Source organism: Lolium rigidum, chromosome 6 (genome assembly GCF_022539505.1).
Source record: "Lolium rigidum isolate FL_2022 chromosome 6, APGP_CSIRO_Lrig_0.1, whole genome shotgun sequence".
In the NCBI taxonomy this organism is placed as follows: domain Eukaryota; kingdom Viridiplantae; phylum Streptophyta; class Magnoliopsida; order Poales; family Poaceae; genus Lolium; species Lolium rigidum.
Genome location: NC_061513.1, coordinates 209,899,694 through 209,909,152, shown reverse-complemented (window position 1 = coordinate 209,909,152; position 9,459 = coordinate 209,899,694).

The following is a 9,459-nucleotide window of genomic DNA, read 5'->3' as shown; positions in this document are numbered from 1 at the left end:
ATTCCTTCTTATTATATGGCGATGATTCTGTTAAATAAAACTTCTATTGAAAAGTTGGATAAGCATAGGAGAAGATTTTTCTGGGCTGGAAAGAAGAAGAAAAAAATCCTATTTTATGGTAAAATGGAAAAGTGTTTGTAAATCAAAGAGAATTGTGGTGAAAGATCTTAGAAAATAGAATATTAGTCTCCTGAACTAAATGGTGGTGGAAGTTAGAAACTCAAGATGGTTTATGGCAGATAATTGTAAGGAAAAAGCATCTGAGAAATAAAACAGTGACTTCTGTAAAACCCATATTTAATGATTCTCCTTGTTGGAAAGCTTTATTGAAAGTAAAATAATATTATCTTCGGGGAACGGAAGTTGTTTTGAAAAAAGAGACCTTGTTACGTTTTGGTTGGGCCCTTGGTTAAATGGTGAGAGACTTTGTGAAAAATACCCTCATTTATTTCAAATTAGTTTGGCACAGGAGGTTACCTTTTATAGTGTGGTGTCTTCAAATTTTAATATACCTTTCAGAAGAAGGCTATCTGTTGATCTTCGCAACCAGTGGAATGGTATAAAACATGGTATTTTTCAGATGCCTATGTATACTGAACCTGGTGAAACTAGATGGAGGTTGTCTAGTAATAAATGATTTTATCCTATGTCTATGTACAATTTTCTTGAGCAAATTAAATATTGCTGGGCCTAATAATAAGTGGATTTGGAAAAGCCAATCTACCTTTGAAGATCAAAATTTTCTTGTGACAACTTGGTTATGATGTTATCCTACCCAGAGATAATTGGGTCTCATGTTTGTTCTTTCTGTGACAATTGTGAGAATGCAAATCATCTCTTCTTTTCTTGTGCTACTGCAAGAGTAACTTGGGGGTGCATTGGTTCCTGTGTGGGGGCTGATAGTTTCCCTTAGAATGGCAGGCACTGTCTTGGATGTATGCCTATATGCCAGGAGATAAAAACAATTATACCTTGTTAATGGTTGTCATTTTCTGGTCCATTTGGATTACCAGAAACAAGATACCATTTGAGGGGTTTGTGCGTAAGAATATTGTGACAATAACGTATAATGTGTGTGCTTTCTTGAATTACTGGGCAGGACTTTATGACGATACTAATGTTGGGAAGATCAAGAAGGGGGCGAAGCAGCTGATGGACAAAGTGATGCATCTCACCCAGGACATCAAGGCAAGCGATGCTCATACTTCAGCTCAAGATGGCTCCAACATTCTGGTGATTCAAGCTCCTTGATGCTGGTTTCTGTTAGCTCACTGGTTGCTGTGTGGATCTAGTGTTGAACTTGTAATAACTAGTTCTGTGGGTGTGTTATCTTGAACTTCTTGGTAGAGTTTGTTGTAGTGTTGTCAGGTTTTTGCCCCGTAGTGGATGCTCGATTTTGAGTATCTGTCAGCGGGTTTTCTGATGGTGTGGGGTAGCCTCTTTCATGTCTCCTTTTTTTTGCCGCGTGGGTGGTGTTTTGTTGAATACTTGTACTTCCGTTATATCGCGGTAGTGGAAAGGGGGTAGCCTGATCGTTGCTACTAGTATGATACATTTGCTGTAGCACAAAGACAACCGCATGTATGTTGCATCACACGATCTCATTGCAGGTGAAGAAAATGTGGTTCTGGTTAGCCATAAACTCTCTCTTCTTGTGCAACTCCTGCACTAGTAAAACAACCACATACGTGGAAAAAGACTCAATGGCCACGTTTTAGCGTCTAAATGCCTCTCGATGGTCCCCGGTTTCATTGTGTTTTGTTGCATTTCAATCTAACTCAATTTTTGATGCCCTGAAGTGTATCTACAGCACGTATCTCAGGTTATCTCCCTTTGGTGAGGTGAGAACCACTCCTGCACCAAGATCTTCTTTGAACTTTGATCCATCAAAGTGCATCCTCCAATAGTCAATTTCCGGTTTAGGCGGCTTATACTGCATTTCAGCCCAATCAACCAGGAAATTCACCAAAGCTTGTGATTTTATGGCGTATCTTCTTTCGAAGGTGGGTACGTAAGGTGATAGCTGAATTTCCCATTTGGCAATCCGTCCGTTGGCATCTTTGTTGCCAATGATTTCCGAGATAGGCATTTCACACACCACCCTCATTTGATGCTCTTCGAAATAGTGCTTGAGTTTAGTGGCGGCCATGAACACGCCATAAGTCATTTTTTGGTAGTGCGGGTAGTTTTGCTTTGAGAGGGAGAGCACCTCGCTCCGGTAGTATACCGGTCTCTGCATGGTATTCCCTTCCTCTTCTCTTTCCACCACAACCGCAACACTTACGACCCGGTTTGTTGCTGCTATGCAAAGCAACATGGGTTCCCTTTCCAAAGGTGAAGCCAATACCGGAGCTGTGGCTAACATTTTCTTTAACTCCTTGAATGCCGCATATGCATGTGAGGTTCAGACGAAAGTATCTGATTTTTTCATTAGGGCATACAACGGCAAAGCTTTTTTCCCAACCGGCTTATAAACCAGATTAAAGATGCCAAGCATCCGGTAAATTTTTGCACATCTTTGAGGCATTGGGGTAACACCATCCTTTCGATGGCACGAATCTGTACCGGATTCACTTCTATACCGCGGCATGAGACCAGGAAACCTAACAGTTTTCCGGCAGGTACGCCGAAGGTGCATTTTGCCGGATTAAGTTTAATCCGGAATTTTCGCAAGTTATCAAATGTTTGTCTCAGATCGTCGATCAGAGTATCTTTTACTTTAGTTTTTATCACGACATCATCGACATAGACTTGGACATTTTTACCGATTTGATCGTGAAGGCATTTTTGCATACAACGCTGGTATGTTGCGCCGGTATTTCTCAAACCAAATGGCATGGTGATATAGCAATAAGCCCCGTGCGGGGTAATGAAAGAAGTTTTTATTTGATCTTCCTTTTTCAGGGGAATTTGGTGGAAACCGAAGTAAGCATCCAGAAATGACAATAGTTCACACCCAACAGTGGAATCGATCACCTGATCAATCCGGGCTAGCGGGAACGGGTCTTTGGGACAGGCCTTGTTCAAGTGCGTGTAGTCAATGCACATGCGCCAAGCCTTGGGTGCTTTCGGGTCTTCTTCCTTCTTCTTCTTGACCAGCACTGGGTTAGCCAACCATTCGGTATGCAAGACTTCCACGATGAAACCGGATACCAGCAGCTTTGTTACTTCTTCTCCGATGATCTTCCTCCTATCTTCAGCAAACCGGCGCAAATGTTGCTTCACCGGCTTAGTGTCCTTCCGGACGTTCAGAGAGTGCTCAGCCAACTCCCTCGGCACCCCCACCAAGTCATCAGTAGACCAGGCAAAGATGTTCTGATTCTCACGGAGGAAGTTGACGAGCGCGCTTTCCTATGCTTCACTCAGGCCGGCACTGATACGAACGGTGCGCTCTGGGTAAGCCGGATCCAGCACGATGTCCTTTGTCTCCTTTGGTGGCTTGAAAGCGGTACCGGCAAGCTAGCCGCTCATTGCCACTAAGTTCAGCTGGGATGATTGAGCCAGCGCAACTGCGGTTTGAATCCTCCTTTTTTCTTCCGCTATGACCAGTGATTCGGCCAGATTTGATCCGGCAGAAGCAGTTTCCAGCGAGATCTTATAGTTTCCCACCATGGTTAAGGGACCGTTAGGTGCCGGCATCTTCATCTTCAGGTAAGCAGAGCATGGTAAGGGCTGTCGAGGTCAATCACTTCGAACAGAATGTTTTCGACATGGCAATTGTCTCTGCCGCCGAACAGCACATCAACCCGGACTTTGCCCATCAGGGAGCAGGACAATCCCGGAACTATGTCGTGGAAAGTTGTGTGAGTTGCCTCCAGCATGTTTGGAGTTATGCCAAGGGTATGCATTGTGTGCTGGTACATGATGTTGATGCTGCTGTCATTGTCCACCAGCACTTTGCTGAACCGGACTCGCGATGATGGTCCGTGCATGATTGGATCCACCACCAGAGCATATCCGCCTGGATTAGGCATCACTTTCGGGTGATCTTTAAATGACCAAGTGATTTCTTGCTCTGACCACAACATATATTTCAGTACTGCCGGTATCACCGCGTTCACTTCCATGGAACGGCGATGCACGCTTTGTCGGTCCCTTGGTTCGGTCACGAAGACCACACAGCACACATCCGGGTCATGGTAAACATTCCGGCCTTGCGGCATGGGGAGGTGGGGGACGATTGTTATCCTACACCACCTCATGAACTCCTTGTTGCTGCTGCGGATGGTTCTGCTGTGCAAAAACCGGTTGCGCATTCGCCCCGGTTAGCGGTGGCAGTGGTGGCAGTGCATCAAAGCCATGGTCTCTGGCATCTTTCATCGCACCTCTCTCCATCAACCTCTTGGTCCAGGAACAATCTTTTGTCAAGTGATTTGCCAGTTTAGTTGGGTTCGCCGTGTGCCAGCGGCACGGTTGATCCATGGCGGATTCCATGGTGTACTTTGGATGATCTTGCCAATCTTTTTTCTCAACCCACTGCTTCTTTTGGCCAGCCCATGGCTGCGTTCCGGTTTTCTGCCTTTGGCTCCCGCCGCCTCCTGAGTTATCTTGCACTGCGGCCACTTGTTGCATTCGTACCTTCTATCCGGAAACTTCCCTTCTCTTGTTATGGTGATTGTTCCTGTACTGATCTTGGCGTGGCGGGATTCTTGGCAAAGGATCACCCGCTATTGTCGGTTGCATTGGATCTCCCAACGCATAGCTATCAGCCACCCGGGTCATTTCTGCCAAAGTAGTTGGCATGCTTCTTTGTAGCTTTTGCCACAGCGGTGAGCCTCTCCGGCACCCATTGCAGAACCAAGCAATTTCTTGAGCTTCTATCACACCCTCACAGGAATTTCTTGTTGAGTTCCACCGGGTCAGATAATCCCGGTCTGTTCGTTTTCGCGCTGCTGGCACATGGCGAGCTGCTGTGGTCTGTTTGGCCTCCGGTATGTACTGCTGAAGTTGCTTACGAATGCCTCTTCAAAATCAAGCCAGCCATTTATGCTTCCCTTTGGCAAATTGTTTAGCCAAATGCGTGTCGATCCTATCAGCACTGATGGTATGTATCTTACCGCTGAAAGAACATCTCTCACAATATGTTTTGAGTGTTTGATGTCAATGTATGTGATACTCTAATGTTTGATGAAGTGGTGCAGGGTGTATATAGGTACATGAATATGTGTGACTTCTGTGGAAAAACAAGTCAAAAGAAAGCTGGAAAAGATTCACCAGACCGGATAATCCGGGCCGGATATTTGCAAAATATCCGGCCCCCAATTTTTGGCTAAGGACTCGAGGCAATGTGGCTCAGTACTTCCCTGGACAAGGGCCGGATTTTTGGCCGGACATTTGGCCGGAACTTCCCCAAGGCCGGATAATCCGGGCCGGATATTGCGACGCGGCTCAGTAAGGCCATGGACATGGGCCGGACTTTTGGCCGGACATTTGGCCAGATTTTTCCCAGGGCCGGATTTTTGGTGGGGGGCGGATTATCCGGCCCCAACTTAGGCCAGATTATCCGGCCCTCGAAGTCTCCAACGGCTGGATTTTTTTTGGGGGGGGGGGGTATTTATACCCCCCTTCTTCTACCTTTCTCCTTGCTCAATCATTGACCAAAATTCTGCCAAGCCTCACCACCATTAGAGCCACCTCAAGAACACAAGATTTGCAAGATCTCCTCCCTCACCCAACCAAAGCTCTTGATCTTTGGAGATTCGAAGGAGAAGACACCGATCTACATCCTCACCGAAGCGATTTACATTTCCCCCTCATATGCTTGAGGGCCCCTCTTGCTAGTGTTCCTCTTTGGATCCCTAGTTGTTTGTTGTTGATGTATTGTTGTTGATTGTTGTGTTGTTACAGATTTGGGAGCCTCCAATTTGGTTGTGGATGTGTGCCCCAAGAACTTTGTAAAGGCCCGGTTTCCGCCTCGAGGAAATCCCTTAGTGGAAGTGGGCTAGGCCTTCGTGGCGTTGCTCACAGGAGACCTGAGTGAAGTCTTTGTGACTGTTGGTCTGGCTTTCGTAGCGACCACACTCCTCCAAACGTAGACGTACCTTCTTGCAAAGGAAGGGAACTACGGGAATCAACTCTGTGTCTCCGTGTGCTCCACTCTCGGTTACCTCTATCCTTTATCTCCTCTATATTGCATTTCTATATCTTGCTTAGTGGTTGGCCTTATCATATAGGTAAATTCACATAGTTGCATATCTAGAGAATTTACCTTTGTGTCAAGCCTAAATTGAAAAAGAACTAAAAATTGGTTAGCACCTATTCACCCCCCCCCCTCTAGGTGCGGCATACGATCCTTTCAATTGGTATCAGAGCCTCGACTCTTATTTCGGGCTTAACCGCCTAAGAGTATGCCGGGGGATGAACAATCGGAGGGGGCCGCAAAGCCGGTCTCCATGGATGATCTCAAGTCGGTGGAAACATCCTTGAGATCCGCCATGGAAACCCAAATGGAAACTTTGATGAAAATGTTTAATGACCGCTTTCCCGCGGCTCCTCCCATCATCGCCACCGAAGAGGAAAAGGACAAGGGTGCGTTAGAAGGGGGAGATGCTTCGACATCACCCCTTTCTACCAAACCCTCGAATGGTGATAACTTAAACACTATTATACCCCCTGGTACCTCTCCTACGGGAACTAGTGAAGGTGTGAGCTACAATCGAGTGGCTCCACCTTTCCTATCTCCCGATATCCCGGTTCCCCATCCTCATATAAACATTAGGGGCGACCCACCTAAATTTAATGTTAAAGATTACGATACATGGCAATTTGAGTTTCGTTCTCATGTTCGCAGTGCCTCCAATGAACTTTGGAGAATCATCCTGGAAGGCTTCAAGCCACACAACCCCGACAAGTTGACTAGAAGAGAAGCGGTTGATAGTCAACTCAATGACACCGCATTGCACATGATTCAAACTAGTGTGGGGACAAAAGAATTGTCTCGTGTTCGGAATTTCACCACCGCCAAGGAAGCTTGGGATGGTTTGGCCACTAGTTGCATTGGAAGTGATAGCATGAGAAGGAACAAGTACAATTTTCTTCGGAATCAAGCCGAAGGATTCATGAGGCTACCGGATGAAGATCATGAAGCCATGTATGGAAGGCTTCTCACCGTTGCCGATGCTTTCCGGAATGTGGGTGCCACTCACATCAATGACTCCTGGATCAAAGATAAGTACATCGATTGCATGATGCCATTTGAACCCATTGATGTCAAGACTCTTGTTGGGAGAGAATGCTATTCCTCTCACTTCTCAACAAGCTGTGCAGGAGATGCAAGCCCTCAAGGTGCTCGAGCAAAACTCCCGTGATTCTCGCAATCGTGCCATTGGTATGTCAAAAGGGAACAATCTTGCCTTGACGGTCAATTCCGTAGAAGAAGTGTACCCTCAAGAACAATATAGGGCATCTTGGAGTATGTCCTATCCGGAAGATTTGGAACTCCACTACAATGATCACATGGCCTTCCCTGCAAAATCTTTTTGAGTTGACCCTTCCAAGGCCAAGGAAGACAACATCAAGGGAAACAACAAAAGTGGGTTCACTAGCTTGGGTCCAAGAACAAGATCATGCTACAACTGTGATGACAAGCGCCATTTCATCGCCGAATGCCCCTATGAGCATAGGGAGACTCATGGTGGAAGGCTCATTCCCAAGGACAAGAGCAAAGACTCAAAGGGCAAATATTCAAAAGCCCCCAACAAGAAATTCTACAACAACAAGAGCAAGAAGGGCAAGAGGCCCCCAAGGATTGTGCTAGTGACTAGGGAAGAATATTCTTCCGATGAAGTTGAAAGTTCTAGTGATGATGAAGAAGAAGAAAGTTCAAAGGAAGTGGCCGCCATTGTCACTACCAACATTCCCTCTTCATCTCTCTTTGAATCCCCCAATGAGAATTCTCCTATCAAGAATGCACATTGCTTCATGGCAAGGTCCACCTTGGATACATCTATTGTGCTATCAACTCAAGAAGAATATTTCTCCGGAGATGATGATGTTGATGATGAAGAAGATGATGCTTCAAACGGATTGGTTGCTCTTGCCTCCCTCTCCACCAACTCTTCATCACCAAGTGAATCCCCCAATGAAGTCATTCATGTGGAGGAAGAAAGTTGCCTCATGGCTAAATCCTCCGAGGTATCATCTCCTAACCCCTCTATGCCTAACATATCAAATGATCTATGGGTTAATCATGCTAGTTTAAAAGTGAAACAAGAAATGCTTGATTTTGATGAGTTCATTCTTAACTTACAAGGTAACACTAAAAAGCATGTTTCAAATCTCATGGTTCGTATAGCTCAACTAAATGATACTCTTGAGAAAAATGTCAAATAGAGAGAGAAGACTCTCTTGAAATTCATGCTCTTAAAAATGCTCTTGAGGAAAGTCAAGAAACTATAGCTTCTCTTGAAGAGAGGCTAGAAACTCTTGAAGAGCCTCAAGATAAAATTAACAAACTCATCAAAGCTAGAGATCTTGCTAGGGCTAAGACTAAAGTGCTTAAAAGGAAAAGGCCCAATTTGGTGTTGATCATGAGAAACTTGTGAAGGATCTAGATGAACTAGACAAAGCTCACAAAGCTTTGAAGAGTGAATACACTCTCCTATCCAAGTCTAATGAGCAACTTCAAATTAGGCTTGCTTCATATGATGTGCCTAGTTCCACTACCCCCTCATGTGATCATGCAAATATTATTGAGGAAAATGCTAGGTTAAAGGATGAACTTGCTAAGGCCTCCTCTCCCCAAAGTAAACTTTCTTTGGATGATCTTTTGAGTAAGCAAAGATCAAACAATGGGAAGGAGGGCCTTGGTTATAATGCCAAGGCAAAGAAGGCAAACAAGCAAAAGGCCAAACCCGCACAAGAGAAGAAGAAAGATATCACTAATGGTGAAGCTCCTAAGAGCAAAACCATTAATGATGATGATGCGGGAAATGCTAACCCTCACTATGTTCTATTTAAAGATTATTATGGTGATGTTTATGCTAAATATGTTGGCCCATATGATGGTTATGTTGCTTGGTCTATTTGGGTCCCAAAGACCCTTGTTGCTAACAAAAGAGGACCCATTGAGAAATGGGTACTGATACGTCCAATTTGCATCACTATTTTATATCATAATTTGCTGTTATTCATTGATATATTTCATATTTGGAGATAATACTTATGTTACTTCATCTATTTTGCATGTTTCATGATTATTGGAGGATCGCGCACTGGAGCCGTGATTCCGCTGGAAAAAGCATCGTCGTAACGCAATATTTCGGAAGATCAACAATTGACGGGAATTACACGAAAACTCCTATTTTTCCAGATGACGAAGGGAGCCGAAGGGGAGCCGAGGAGGGCCGCCATGGGCCCCCTCACAGAGCCAGCGCGGGCCCCGCCCTGGCCGCGCCGCCTGGGAGGAGGGGGCCCACGGCCCCCTCTCGCCTCCTTTTCTTCGCGTACGCCTTCGTCCCG